This window comes from Ictalurus punctatus, chromosome 14 (assembly GCF_001660625.3).
Source record: "Ictalurus punctatus breed USDA103 chromosome 14, Coco_2.0, whole genome shotgun sequence".
NCBI classification, from domain to species: domain Eukaryota; kingdom Metazoa; phylum Chordata; class Actinopteri; order Siluriformes; family Ictaluridae; genus Ictalurus; species Ictalurus punctatus.
The window spans coordinates 26567313-26583639 of record NC_030429.2 but is presented as its reverse complement, the minus strand read 5'-3'; the positions used below and the strand labels follow the sequence as shown (position 1 = coordinate 26583639).

At 39.2% G+C, this 16327-nt stretch overlaps 1 protein-coding gene across 4 annotated transcripts in view; it reads right to left on the bottom strand.

The window, feature by feature from the left end:
* The window catches only part of LOC108274832 (CMP-N-acetylneuraminate-beta-galactosamide-alpha-2,3-sialyltransferase 1), a 60051-nt gene extending 44108 nt beyond the window's left edge, over positions 1-15943 (bottom strand). The window contains exons 1-2 of one of the 4 annotated variants that reach the window (XM_047160067.2): positions 13263-13366; positions 13002-13086 (exon numbers count right to left, since the gene is read on the bottom strand). The gene's annotated coding sequence lies outside the window, so the exon portion shown is untranslated. Of the gene's footprint in view, positions 1-372; positions 594-13001; positions 13087-13262; positions 13367-15925 lie in introns of those variants that run through there. The other 3 variants (XM_053685825.1, XM_017485253.3, XM_053685824.1) reach the window with 3 other exon arrangements.
* Between the last annotated feature and the right edge of the window lie 384 nt (positions 15944-16327).

Below are 16327 nucleotides of genomic sequence, written 5' to 3'. Positions count from 1 at the left end.
AAGTGTGTGTTAATGAGAGGATTGTGAGTGTGCTGGTCCTGCAGTGGGGATGAGTGTTTCTGTGTGTCGGGTTAGATTAAAACTCTACACAGGAAGGTCAGAGTGTTTCTCCAGAACACTGAAAACTCAAACATACTGATGCTGTTGCGTGTCACGCGCTTCATTTACCCGCTCGTGGATTCAGCGCTTATATCTCTTATATCTCTGATCATTAAGTGTTTATTACAGCTTTGGATCAGTTAGCGCGCGTGACAGAACATCACACAGCAAAATAAAAATAAATAAACAGAAACAGTGTACAGCACACACACACACACACACACACACACACACACAGAGAGAGAGAGAAATAAATAAAACGCGTTCACTTACAGCACACTCCGGGAGAGAGACGCAGATCCAGTCCGGTATCACGCGCGGTATTAAAACAGCACCTCACACACACACATATCCGCGCGCGCGCTCTCCCGGTGTGTGATGTGCTCCTGCTGGTTTAGACAGATCGGAGCTGCGGTGTTAAATCTCACAGCGCGTTTAAGAGTCGCTCCTCTGCTGTCTCACACAGCAGCACAGAAACCACATGGAGACCGGGGACACGCCCCCTTCCCCCCACTGACTACGCCCACCCCCCGCCCCCACAACAGACCCCCGCACCATCCACAGGTGCATACCTGAGCAGCGCAGTATACTGTATACACACCATGTCCTGTCCACTACACGCGATCCAGAGTCACGTGACGGATCTAACCAGTCAGTATAATCCTCCTGTTAACAGCTTTAATAATACACTCACTGATGAACCCTGTATTGATAGCAGAAAGGGACTCAATGCTTCGTGGCGTGGATTCCACAAGATGTTGGAAACATTCCTTTGAGATTCGGCTCCATGTTGACACGATCGCTTTCTACGTTCTCGCCCGTTCTACAACAACCCAAAGATGTTCTCCTGGATTCTGATCCGGTGACTGGGAAGGCCACTCAAGAACACTGAACTCGTTGCCATGTTCATGAAACCTGTTGCTTCGTGACATGCTGCAGTATCAGGCTGGTAGTAGCCATTAGAAGATGGTAAACTGTGGCCATGAAAGCATGCACATGCAAATAACTATCCAAATAGGCTGTGGCATTCAAACAATAATTGATTGGTACTAATGGGCCCAACGTGTGCCATGAAAACATTCCCCACACCATTACACCACCTCCGCCAGCCTGGACTGTTGACACAAGGCAGGTTGAGTCCATGGATTCATATTCTGTTGGCACCAAATTCTGACCCTCAGCAGAAACCGAGATTCATCAGACCAGCCTACACTTTTCCCATCTTCAGCTGTCCGGTTTTGGTGATCCTGTGATCACTGCAGCTCCAGCTTTCTGTTCTCGGCTGCCAGAAGAGGACCCCGACGTGGTCTCCTGCTGTTCTGAGATGCTTATCTTCTCACCCCCATTGTACAGAGTGATTATCTGTGCTACTGTAGTCTTTCTGTCACCTCGAACCAGTCTGGCCATTCTCCGTTGATCTCTCTCATCAACAAGGTGTTTCTGTCCCCAAAACTGGATGTTTTCTCTTCACTTCACCATTCTGAGTAAACTCTACAGACTCGTGTGTGAGAAAATCCCAGGAGATCATCAGGTATAGAAATACTCTAACCAGCCAGTCTGGCACCAACAGTCATGTCACGGCTAAATTCCCCGAGATCACATTTCCCCCGTTCCGATGGTTGATGTGAACATTTACCTGAAGCTGCTGCCACACCACTGAGTAGGTGTACAGATGTTCCCAATAAAGTGCTCAGTGAGTGTATATCTACTGTACAGTATATGGTACTTCATTTTGAGCAGGGTTAGCATATTTCAATTTCGTTTCCTATTACGCTTCTCAGATGGCTTCGTTCTAGATTAAAAAGTCATTTCGTTGCAGCTTACTTCTTAAAGTCTCTTAAACGGTTAAAGTTTCCCTCACAATAGTCTCAAATGTGTAATAAGATTACAGTAAACCAAATATAAGATCATTAAACCCATTTCCAGACCTTCAAAAACTACATAACATTTCCGTCTTCATGTATTCTTGTTCTGATTTTTTTCCCCTAATCTTTTTTTCATTTTTTAAAATACAAATTTCTGCCAGTAGAAGAATATTTAAAGTTTGAAATGTGGTGAAAACGACTAAAAACAGGCTGAAAAACCTCGTAATAATAAATAATATTTTATTTCTGATCACCTCATGATAAGAAATATTACATCGATTTGCTCATATTCACTGGATAACATTTAATTTAAAAAAAAGTGCATTTATTTGTTTTACTATCATAATCACTGATGAGGTGCCGTGATTTATATAACAGGACGTCCTGGAGTGTTTTATTCCTCTTATACCACAACAATTTACAAACAATTACAAAATTTTATTAATTGAAGAATGATACAATCATACTTTTTGTCCGTTTAGAGTTACATTTAATGTTCAGGTCCTCACTTACTTTACAACAGCTCTAAACAGGCACAAAAAGACACAGCTTGTCATGTCGCACAACGCTTCGCGATACAAGCATATTTTTTTAATGTGTGTGTGTGTGTGTGTGTGTGTGTGTGTGTGTGTGTGTGTGTGTCTTATTACCCTCAAGAGAGAGAATAAAAAGAAGCTGGTGAGGGAACAATTGTTTATTGCTGCTATAGTGTAAGCTGTTTCACAAACGATGAATGTAACAAAAAAGTACGAGACATCGTTCTTTAATAAATAACTATTGTATAAGAGGAATAAAACACTTCACACAACACGCTACTTTTGTTTATTTTCCTATAACAGCACTTATTCAGACAGACGGCCTCAGATTATCTTCAAGCACTCTTTGATATGATGCAGAATTCATAGTTGAATCAATGGATGCAAGCTGTCCAGTCCCTGAGGCAGTGAAGCAACCTCAAACCATAACATTACCTCCACCGTGCTTCACAGTTGGTATGAGGTGCTTCTCCTGAAAATCTGTCTTTGGTCAGCGCCAAACATGTCTGCTGTTACTGTGACCAAACTACTCTATCTCTGATTCATCTGTCCAGAGCACATTATTCCAAAAGGCCTGGTCTTTTCCTATATGCTCACTCCCAAACTGTGGTCTTGCAAAGGCTTTTTCATGGCACGCCTCCCATGCAGCTCAAACTTATGCAATCTCTTTCTGATTGTACAACCCCTGGCAAAAATTATGGCACTTAGAGGACGTTCCTTCAGATGTTTTACTCTGTAGCAAATAAACAAATCACAGATATGATACAAAACAATTTTTGTATAATAGCTGAACAATGTGGCTTTGAGAAACATACCTCAAACAGGATAAATTAAATTATTTTAATTCATATCACATTTTTTTCAGGTCAAGTAGAGGAAAAACAACATGGAATCACTCAATGCTGAAGAAAAGAATGATGGAATTACCTTGTAATTTGCATTTCTAAAACAAATACCAGCACGAATGTAAACATGCAAATTAGTCTGCAGTTATAAGAGCGCTTACAGACCTTAACCGTGGACTGTTTTGAAAGGAGAGGCGTCAGCTGAAACAATGAGAAGGGTTATAAAACTAAAAAGGACGTGCAACACCGACTGTGGAAAAAGGTGTTGGTTGTTCCCCATCAGCTGTGTCTAAATTTTGGTGCAAGTATAGAAGGTTCTAAAAGGAAAACATATAAAGAAGTCAAAGAATCAAGAAAACTTGATTTCAAGCGATTTGCTTAAAAATAGAAAATGCACAAGAAAAGAAATGAAGAGCAAATGGGAGGAAACAGGAGTCAATGTTTGTGACAGAACTGTAAGAAATGGGATTTATATATAGAAAAGCCAAACGAAAACCAGCAGCAACACCCAAAGAGAAGAAAACAAGGTTACAGTGGGCTAAAGAGAAGCAATCACGGAGAACTCTTTAGATCTTGGCATGAGGTCACCACACACCTCAATAGCAAAGGGAACACCAGACACTAGATATGAGACGAGTTTAAAAAGGACCAGTTCCACCTGCACTGCTTAAGCAGGTTCGAATAGCTGGAACCTGATCTTCAACACCTGATCGTAATTATATGGATGTGAAGATGAATGTGATAAATGTAGGCGTGCACTTTAATTGTGAAAATTACTATATAATGTCAATTTTGTGTAATTTGATGGGTGTGACACAATCATTAATGAGCACTGTTTCAAAGAGGATCAAATGTCTGCTTGTCCAAATATGTAAAAAAAAGCCAACAATTTCCATGGAGTGTATATCTACTGTACAGTATATGGTACTTCATTTTGAGCAGGGTTAGCATATTTCTATTTCGTTTCCTATTACGCTTCTCAGATGGCTTCGTTCTAGATTAAAAAGTCATTTCGTTGCAGCTTACTTCTTAAAGTCTCTTAAACGGTTAAAGTTTCCCTCACAATAGTCTCAAATGTGTAATAAGATTACAGTAAACCAAATATAAGATCATTAAACCCATTTCCGGACCTTCAAAAACTACATAACATTTCCGTCTTCATGTATTCTTGTTCTGATTTTTTTCCCCTAATCTTTTTTTCATTTTTTAAAATACAAATTTCTGCCAGTAGAAGAATATTTAAAGTTTGAAATGTGGTGAAAACGACTAAAAACAGGCTGAAAAACCTCGTAATAATAGATAATATTTTATTTCTGATCACCTCATGATAAGAAATATTACATCGATTTGCTCATATTCACTGGATAACATTTAATAAAAAAAAAAAGTGCATTTATTTGTTTTACTATTATAATCACTGATGAGGTGCCGTGATTTATATAACAGGACGTCCTGGAGTGTTTTATTCCTCTTATACCACAACAATTTACAAACAATTACAAAATTTAATTTATTGAAGAATGATACAATCATACTTTTTGTCCGTTTAGAGTTACATTTAATGTTCAGGTCCTCACTCACTTTACAACAGCTCTAAACAGGCACAAAAAGCCACAGCTTGTCATGTCGCACAACGCTGCTGGACACTGGATTGTGATTGGTCAGAAGGTCGATTCATTTTCTGTAACAGCAGCTCTGATAGTAGCGCAGCCGCAAGTCACAGGTTTTTATAAATAATTAACGCGCTCGTTCTAACACATTATCATTTCTATATGATGTGTATGTAAGGTCTACGGAAGGAGTCTCCAGTGTCAGCACTTTGTAACAGTCAGAGGTGAAGCTGTAACTTTAAGTTTTCCCACATCTTCAGGACGAACAAGTGTACATTCTTTGCGGTTTCTCGATAACAAGCATATTTTTTTAATGTGTGTGTGTGTGTGTGTGTGTGTGTGTGTGTCTTACTACCCTCAAGAGAGAGAATAAAAAGAAGCTGGTGAGGGAACAATTGTTTATTGCTGCTATAGTGTAAGCTGTTTCACAAACGATGAATGTAACAAAAAAAGTACGAGACATCGTTCTTTAATAAATAACTATTGTATAAGAGGAATAAAACACTTCACACAACACGCTACTTTTGTTTGTTTTCCTATAACAGCACTTATACACTGTCAGTGTCAACTTAAACGTCACGTGGTGTTCACGATCTGAAACACAGTAATGAACACGCGCATTAATAACATTTCCAGCATGGTTTGTTAATGCTGTGTATAACGTTAGTCAGTGGAATGTTAACTTAAAGCCTTTGTCTGAAGAAACGTGTATTGGAACAGGTCACACTGAGGAGTAATGAGATGGACGTTCACCCGAGGATCTGCTGTGAGTTAATTGATTGAGAGACTTTCTATACGTGACAACGTTAGTTGGTCTGCAAGGTGAAAAAATATCTCAAAGCATTCAGCTTAATCTGGAGCAGGCATTACTCAGCGTCTGAGGTTCTGAGCTAGTAATCAGGTAATTAGAGGTCTGTGTGTATGTTTTTACCTTCACCTGTCAGGATTTACACACAATATAGTTTGACTAATTCAGCACGTCAATAATGTTAAACAACAAAGGTACTCGGAGCGTTTAGAGGGAGGAACGGTGCCGGTTAGTGGAGAGAAGGTATCTGTTTATCTGTCCATCCATCTGTCTGTTTATCTATTCATCTGTCTATCCGTCCAAACATCTGTCTGGCTGTCCATCTATCTTCTGTTGATCTATGCATCTGTCTGCCTGGCCATCCATCTATCTGTTAATCCATCTACAGTCGTGTGAAAAAGATAAGTGCACTCCATGGAAACTGTTGGCTTTTTTTGACATACTTGGACAAGCAAACATTTGATCATCTTTGAAACAGTGCCTATTAATGAAGTTTATACTTGAACAAAGCCACAAGGAAAAAGCTCTTTCATTCATTTATTCAACAGAAATCTCAATAGATGTGATAATCTTCTGTGCAAAAAGGAAGTACACGCTCGGCCTCAGGACCTAGTATTGCCCCCTTTAGCAGAAATAACTTCTTGTCTGTGTTTTGCGTAACTGACCACTCTTCAATGCAATATTCTTTCAGCTGCAAGATGTTTGAGGGTTTTCTTGCATGTTCTGCCTGTTTCAAATCTTCCCACAAAATTTCAATGGGATTCAAATCCAGGCTTTGACTCGGCCATTCCATAACCCTCGAGTTCTTCTCTTTGAGCCGTTCCTTGGTGGATTTGCTCGTGTGCTTAGGATCATTATCCTGTTAAAAGATCCAAAAAAGATTCACACAGACGGCCTCACATTATCTTCAAGCACTCTTTGATATGATGCAGAATTCATAGTTGAATCAATGGATGCAAGCTGTCCAGTCCCTGAGGCAGTGAAGCAACCCCAAACCATAACATTACCTCCACCGTGCTTCACAGTTGGTATGAGGTGCTTCTCCTGAAAATCTGTCTTTGGTCAGCGCCAAACATGTCTGCTGTTACTGTGACCAAACTACTCTATCTCTGATTCATCTGTCCAGAGCACATTATTCCAAAAGGTCTGGTCTTTTCCTATATGCTCACTCCCAAACTGTGGTCTTGCAAAGGCTTTTTCATGGCACGCCTCCCATGCAGCTCAAACTTATGCAATCTCTTTCTGATTGTACAACCCCTGGCAAAAATGATGGCACTTAGAGGACGTTCCTTCAGATGTTTTACTCTGTAGCAAATAAACAAATCACAGATATGATACAAAACAATTTTTGTATAATAGCTGAACAATGTGGCTTTGAGAAACATACCTCAAACAGGATAAATTAAATTATTTTAATTCATATCACATTTTTTTCAGGTCAAGTAGAGGAAAAACAACATGGAATCACTCAATGCTGAAGAAAAGAATGATGGAATTACCTTGTAATTTGCATTTCTAAAACAAATACCAGCACGAATGTAAAAATGCAAATTAGTCTGCAGTTATAAGAGCGCTTACAGACCTTAACCGTGGACTGTTTTGAAAGGAGAGGCGTCAGCTGAAACAATGAGAAGGGTTATAAAACTAAAAAGGACATGCAACACCGACTGTGGAAAAAGGTGTTGGTTGTTCCCCGTCAGCTGTGTCTAAATTTTGGTGCAAGTATAGAAGGTTCTAAAAGGAAAACATATAAAGAACTCAAAGAATCAAGAAAACTTGATTTCAAGCGATGTGCTTAAAAATAGAAAATGCACAAGAAAAGAAATGAAGAGCAAATGGGAGGAAACAGGAGTCAATGTTTGTGACAGAACTGTAAGAAATGGGATTTATATATAGAAAAGCCAAACGAAAACCAGCAGCAACACCCAAAGAGAAGAAAACAAGGTTACAGTGGGCTAAAGAGAAGCAATCACGGAGAACTCTTTAGATCTTGGCATGAGGTCACCACACACCTCAATAGCAAAGGGAACACCAGACACTAGATATGAGACGAGTTTAAACAAGACCAGTTCCACCTGCACTGCTTAAGCAGGTTCGAATAGCTGGAACCTGATCTTCAACACCTGATCGTAATTATATGGATGTGAAGATGAATGTGATAAATGTAGGCGTGCACTTTAATTGTGAAAATTACTGGATTTGATGGGTGTGACACAATCATTAATGAGCACTGTTTCAAAGAGGATCAAATGTTTGCTTGTCCAAATATGTAAAAAAAAAAAAAAAGGTTTCTCACTGTCTCTCACTGTCTCTCACTGTCTTTCAAACTCTCTTTTTGACTCTCACTGTCTCACTCTGCAGCACCATGTTTAAATCTTTAAACCCAGTCCCCTGACCTGAACCCCATAGAAAACCTGTGGCATGAACTGAAGAGGAGAGTCCACCAGCGTGGACCTGAAATGTGAAGGATCTGGAGAGATTCTGTACGGAGGAACGCTCTCAGATCCCTCGCCATGTATTCTCCAACCTCATCAGCGTTATAGGAGAAGACACAGAGCTGTTATCTTGGCAAAGGGAGGTAGCACAAAGTATTGACTAAAAGGGTGCCAATAATTGTTGCACACCTATATTTAACAAAGATTTTTTTTTGATAAACCTGTGTCTTGCTTGCAATTGTTTGATATCCACGAGAGTAGAGTATTTTTATGAATTTTTTAAACAAAATATCAAATGTTCACAGCGTTCTTTGCTCATATTTTCCAAGGGTGCCAATATTACTGGAGGGCGCTGCATCTTGTATTGTGCTCTACAGATCAGTTTTTGTTCCATGGAGCTAGGACCAGCCTGAGCCGAGACATTGAGGTTTCCCTAAACAGCTGTATAACCAAAATTTGTTGTGCGCCACGACACAAAGACGGCTGTCGTAGTTAAACCAAGTAAAATAAAATTTAAATTCTTTTTTTTGAGGTAATCACTCAAAATAAAAAAATTCAAAACAGTTGAGCAACCAACTTTACATTTATAGGACCACTTGAGATAGAATGACCCCACACACGATGCTTCATAAGATTGTTATAAATGTAAATTTGACTTATAAATTTATTAAAATCTTTTTTGACAATTCTACCCTTAACCAGGTTGCATTCTTTAGTGATAGACTTCAATTCAGCCAATTGGGCAGATCAGGGTGTTCATAATGTTTGTGAAATTTCAGACCCAAAACTTTTAAGCTCAAGGACATATGAATTTCGGCTAGGCAATCGTGAGTGTTCTCAGTGACTGGCTCCACAGAATGAATTACACCATTACAGTTGGTGTGTTAGGCGCACTAACAAGTTTAGGAATTTCAGTTTAGGTGGTACATGGATTAACCCCATATCCCCATATCCTGTTCTTTCAAAATAGAAATGACCTGGTGTGATGAACGTAAGATCGATGTGTGAGAGAGCAATTTTCCCAATGATCCGCACTAAGAGAGCATCTCCAGCCGCGGCACGCACCCTGGCAATCCTTGTGCCACCAAATCCAACGTTTTCAACACAAACTACAGCCCTGTAAGCGCCCCACTCTCCTGAGCCGGGACCCCCCCAGCAGCGCCCAACCCTTTCAGTCACATGTAAGACACAGTCTTTGTTGTAGTTTGCCAGCCATAGTACAGGTGCAAAGCATAAGTCCATTCAATGTCAGGCTTGTCCAAAGAACACCCGGATCTCAGGATGTTCTCCTGTAGTGAGCAATCAGTGATCCACTGCAGACCCTACTTGATAACGTCCAGGAACATTTGTTGTGCTTTTATGGGGCGGAGGATGACCCCAATCATGTCCTGACGGCCTTGGGAGCGTGCAAGGGAGTCTATGACCACAGAGGAGTACACCGCAGGGGAGCCCACAGCCCCCGAAGGAGACGCTTCCAGGTGTACTACTGATCTAGGAATGTTAAGGGGAGTAACGGCCTTGAGCTCCCACATGCAGTCACTTGGAAAAAGCGCTGATCAATAATAATATCATGTGGAATGGAATTACAGTTACAGGGTACAATTGGGACATCTTATATATATATATATATATATACATCTATATCTATATATATATATTCTATATACATCATACTATAGATAATGGTTACTGGGTGGGTTGGTTGTGTTGCAGAACTTATCGCATTTGTTATCACAGCTTGCTGTAATAATGCTAGACTAAGTGGGCATGTTCCTTCATCCTTTTCTGAGGATTGAAGATATTGTTTACAGGACAATAGTACTGGAAACTGGAGACAGACAACTGGGAACACACAACTGCACAACCCATCATTAAATGTTCAATTTATGCATCAGATCTAGGCCTTAAAACGGTGAATATTTATCGTGATTTACTGTACCCTGATTTTAATAAAGCAGAAAGCCATTAAAAACAATTCAAGATGAGGAGCTCAGTTTTTAACGTATTAAGACTTCTGATGTTTACAGATCACTCAAATGATTCGATATAAACACATCACAAGGCCCTGATTGTGTGGAGTCTGTATTTCTAAACTTAGCAGTTGATATTATTTCATCTCTTTTAACTTATCATTTTAATCTTTATTTGACAACGGGGTTATACCAGAAATGTGGAAATCAGCTTTCTTTTTTATTTATTTTATTTTATTAAATTAAATCAGGGACATCCAACTATATTAGATCATTATAGTTCAATAATAAAGCCTCCTGTCCTATGTCCCTTTTAGAAAGCCTTTTCAGTGAACATGTTATCAGTCTGCAAGAAGTCTAAGGTCATATAAACATATCAGCACAACCGTTGTTTTGAAAGTCCTAAAACAATGTCACGGTACCCTCTGCACTTCCCTGTCTGCTGATTTATAAAAGGCTCTCGACACAGTGGATCAGGAAATATTGCTGCAGAGATTAAATAATGTTGGTCTATTAAATCATTTAAAAAATTTACTAAAGTAATCTCTACTGCTCTAATCACACGAATAACACCTCTCATAAAGGGGTTTTCCACTCTCATGTATAGTTAACCTGTAAAATAGTTCTAGTCTGTTTACTTTTAAAAGTACAAACCAAATTGGCAAAGATACATTCTTATCCCTTCCTGATTTTCATTTACCAGAAAGATATTGAGAAAGGAAAACAAAATTCCTTTAGTCTGAAAATTTGTGGTGCACACTACCCGAACATATTAATATTCCATCTGTGCTAACGAGTGATAATCCCAATAAGATAGAACTAAAATAGAGTAAATGAGGTTGGGATCTAGATATGTAGTTACAGTCCTCTAGCCACTTTTATCTCACTAATTTACATTCAGAACAACCTAGTGAATTTGGTTTTATGTGTACAGCACTAGTGTTTAGTCTAAATGGTAGACATGCATGTACATGCATTTTGTCTCTTATTAAATGTGAATATGTATTTAACTTAGTCTAAAATAAAATTTATCATCTGTGAGCTTTGTTTCAATTTACCACCAAGCTGATACCTTGGCTGAACGCCCAATTGTGAAAGGCATAAGATTCGTCCTATAAATGTGTCCATTTCATTTAAACTGTACTTGACCATATTAAGGTTGCGTTACATCTACTCATGTCACAAACCACATTTCCCATCCTGCACGGCGGTCCACGAACATGGCTGCCATGGACTGCAATTCCCAGATCACACACACCTGCATCCAGTTCTCAGCTCTCAGTTTTTATCAGTTCTCAGCTGCTGTATAACGTCTTATCAATTCAATTCACTTCACAGGTTGTGCAGTATATCTTCCCTTCCGCGAGTTTGTGACCACTGCTTTGTATCATTTAAATATTGTAACTCGTATACTTTGTATGACATATCCATAGCACACCGTATAGCACATATGTATATATATATATACACACACACACATACACATATATATACACACCCACACATATATATTTGCATAACTACTCTATTCTATTCACCAATCTACGGTTCAGGAAAAAAACACTTCAAACTACACTGTTGTAAAGGGACTGTAATTAAACTAACTCCCAAACTCACATCAGCACAACATGTCGGTAACAGGAACCATTATGCAAGGTTGTCCAATCCAGATACTCGTACTACCTGCAAAACCCGAATTCCACATTAAGTAATCATCACCTTATTCTAATGCTACGGACTCAGATATCACATCTGTAACAGGCGTACAACACCTTACAGAGAGTTTAGAATGTGCAGACTACTACTGCCATCTGATCTTACTAATTACTCATCACTGGACATATACACAGCATTTAAAGGGAAAACATGCAGAAATTATTCAGCATTATACAACATGAATACCACACGCCAGAAGAATTCGCATTTACGCTGCTTAAGATAATGTATAGACACGTACGCGTATAGGAATCACAGATACATGAAGTAGTTATGGTTACTCCAGCTCTTGTTAGCGAGTCAGTTCATGAAGGTACAGCGCTCTCTAAAACCAAATGTTTAGGCTCAACATTATCTCAACAGGGAGGATGTGACCTAGCCTGATACGGACCACATTGTGATCAGCCAGAGTCTGCTACCTCGGGTCGGTTTTACTTTTCAGGGTTTATTATTAATATCACTCAAAACGAACAGGTTCACATGTCAATTTTATCATTAGTCAGGAAAAGATGCCTGTGCAGAAGAAACTATGTGGCACAATGCACACCACATAAACTATTATTAAAGTTCTCTCCGGACTGATAACATCAAGACATGCTGATTGATTTAATTTTTTTCAGGAATATATCCACGTATATATATACATTGAATCACTTTGACTTTAATATAGGGCGCTAGATAACTAAAAGGGGAAGAAAAACAAATCTCTCGCACGCGCTCTCTCCCTCTCTCGCGCGCTCGGTGGTTTAGATAACCGTCACCATGGAACTCAAAACACTTTCATTCAGTTTCCAAACAGGGAAACACAAACAGGGAATTCAAATTAAAATGAAAAGAATGATTTGGAGCTCCGGCGCGCATGATTCTGACCAGCCACAATCTATATATAAACTTCCAACTAGTTTTTCCACATTATTTAAAAGGAATTTAAGTGTTATGTACTTAATTACCATAATTGTGAACACAATTTTTTTTTTATAATTAACTAACTTCAAGTTGTATAACAATAGTTACTAAAATGCTACAAATATAAATGAAATGAAATATAAATATAAATGGAATATAAATGAAAGGTCCAAATGGACTTTCTCCTCCACATTTGGAGCGTCGGACTCACTCATTTCTTAACAGTGACTTCTGGGGCCTGAAAATGCACACTTTTTTTCCACCTTCAGTCTTCCTTTTTCCCTGGATCACACAATCTGGGAATATGTTTTTATATATTACAGGTCTAGTAATTCTTCTTTACACAATGGGCAGTCGAGATGTCTAAAATATGTGCCATTGGCGTGCATGCTCCCCAAAATTTTTAACACACTCATACAGCAGTTATTGATACCAAATTAATTATAACACACACACAGTCTCGCCGACTCACCGAAAGTATGTACCGGATTCAAAACATTCGAAGACCGCAAGATATCTCACAATGCTCTGCATTACCAAGCTCACTCTGAAGAACACACACACACACCGAATTGTCTTACCTTTTTCCCCTTTTTTTTTTTTTTTTTTTTTTTTTGTCCTTCCACACACACAGACGCACAGATAAGAACAGACAAGAACACACACATACACCCCTCCTTTCTATCAACAACGCCGGCAAGCTCACATACACACATTGTATTCCACATTATTACACTTATTTGTTACTACATGAAGTTTTCAAAGTATAAAGCACCTCCATACCAGCTCCGTATGCATGAAGCTTACAGTCATACAAATTAAATCCAACTTTCTCCAAAAGAATTCTTTTCTCTAAATCTTATCCAACTTATCCAACACACATATCTCTTTAGGTATGGAGCTCATATTCAGAGCACTAATAAATACATTTCCCCTGTCTCCAAAACTTACACGCTCTCACACCGCACTCATATTATAAGCACATATATTATAAGCACACACATTTGTTAGTACATATTCCATTCATACACCGGGCATGCTGTATTACACGACCCGGACCTGGGCCCAGGATTTATTCCCCTCTCTATCCAGCCCTGGAATCTAATCTATCTATCTTTTATCTAATCCTTTTCCAGCGGTATTAGGGGTCCCCACCAATGCAGCCGCCACTAGACTGCTAGTCTAGTCTAGTAGCCGGTATCTGGGGTCTGAGGCCTCATTTTCCACCTGCTTTCTATCCCCGCCCTGGAGTATTTCTCTATTTCTCTTCTCTTTTTTCTACCTTTTTTCTACCTTTTTTCCCTTCCTCCAGCGGTATTGCAGGACTTTCACTCACACAACACATATACCATATCCTTACACAGTCTTATGAACCTTATACAATTACAATAAGTACAATCTTCTACAATCTACACTTCTCTTACCTCTTCTCACTCACTCAAGGTTCTTTTGGAGACCCACTTAGTCTTTCTTCCCACCCCGGGGCTTCTCAGTCGTAGCAACAGACCACTAAAACAGAGCTTTGAAATAACAGGCATCTGCAATGCCTTTTTCCTACACGGCCTATCTGTTGCTTAGAGAGCGAAGTGCCACGGGAGAGATTCCAGAGATTCCATATAGATCTTAGCCCAGTCCCATCTGGGTCGCCAAATGCTGGCTCGAATTTAGCCTATTACCCAAAAACATTTAAAACTCAACTTAGAAGCCAATACTCACATCTACCTCTGAGCCCAGTTGGAGATAGAAAAAAGACACCAGCCGTGAGTGAGAAGAAGCAAGGGTCCAGATTTATTGTTCCGTTCCACCACACGAGATCCACACCGATGAGAATTCTCAGAAGTGATCTGATACCCTGAGCTTAAGCTCCAGTATTTATATTGTATTTACACACTAGATAACCCATATGTTTCAAGAAGACTATGATCTCACTACCAATAGGGTTAAAAAACAGCTCATTTACCTTACTCTTATGTTCCAGAAAAGGGCTATTTCACTTACACGTAGAATTGAAACCAGGGGTTTTAATTTACACATAAAATCAGAACCCAGGCATTTCTAATAACCCAGAACATAAAAACCCAGAGTTTCTAGTTACTCAGAGGATCAGAAACCAGAATTTTTCAGTTACCTAGGGCGTCAGAAATAAGGATTCTCATTTACCTAGGGAAATAAGATGACGTAGACAAGACAACTAAACAACCGGGAGGGACCTTGGTCTTATCGTTATCTCAAGGGGGGGCAGTTTGACCCAGCCTTATAACTGGCTCTCTTCATGGTTCTCTTAAAATTAAGGCCTTCCTTGCGAGCCAAGAACCCTCACCATTTGAGTCATGAGTAAGTTTACATTTTCCTGTATTTCTAGTTTATAATTTATTTTCATATTTGCACTATATTTCTTATTTTATATATATTTATACTACTTGAAAAGCGGTTTACTGTACTTCCAACTTCTTGATATCATTACAGTTCTACTGTCCTGCATATCCTACTATTCTGTCTTTTTATAGTTTCTCTATTACTATAAGATATTATTAAAGTTATTCATGTGTGTGTATGAGAAAGAGAGAGTGTGTGTGTATGTATGTTGTGTCTACTTGCCCGCCCTTGACTGTACGAGCGTGTGTGTGTGTGTGTGTTTTTAGCACTCCTCAGCTCGTACACTTCTTTTTGACTTTTTTGACTATTACTGCTCTTAAATTGCTCGTAATTCCAATCTGTCAATGTCCGCCTAATCCCGCTTCTATGTGTCTAGGTGCCCGTTTTTTCTTCTTCTCCCTTTTGCTGGATGCTAGGTCTCCCTTATGTTTATTTTATGACATTTTTTATCCACAACACTGACATGCGCTTCATACAATACAAGCTGTAATGCAATAATCATTTTAATACAAATGCACTGCGTATTCAATTCCATCCCCCTATAAGAAATACGTACCATAATAAAGTACGGGCAAAAATATGTCCAAGTACTTCTTATCTTTCATGACGTGTTCGTATGGTATTCGAGCACAACGAGGCTTAAACCTTCTCCTTCGGTCAGTGTGTAATACTGAGTAAGTGTTCACCTTTCATAATCACACATCCCTCAGCACCTCTTGAGATTCTACAATCTGCTAAATTCCAGATAATCGAACTCACCTGATCCAAAAAGTTCATTCTCCTTTTCTGGGACTCAATCCAAGTCCAAAATCCATTCGGCTAACTTTAATAAAACAAATAAACAGGCAGGCGTTCCCTGTAGGAGAAGAAAGACCTGCTGGAGTCCACGCAGCGGGTTAGACTTTCACGCTAGGAACCGTAAGAGTGTAAGAGACTGTAAAACAAATTAAAACCCCACAAAATTCTTGATAAAAGCACAATAAAACCGTGATACAGCCTCACAGCAGGCAAACAACACAGTATGTGTGAGCGATGTGAGAGCAGAGTGCATATCCAGGAAGAAAATGGTACATGAAAACACCGATAAAAACTGAGAGAGATCCAGGAGGTCAAATTTAAAAGGTCGAATATTCATGTTTTTGTACACATAAACGGGAAGAG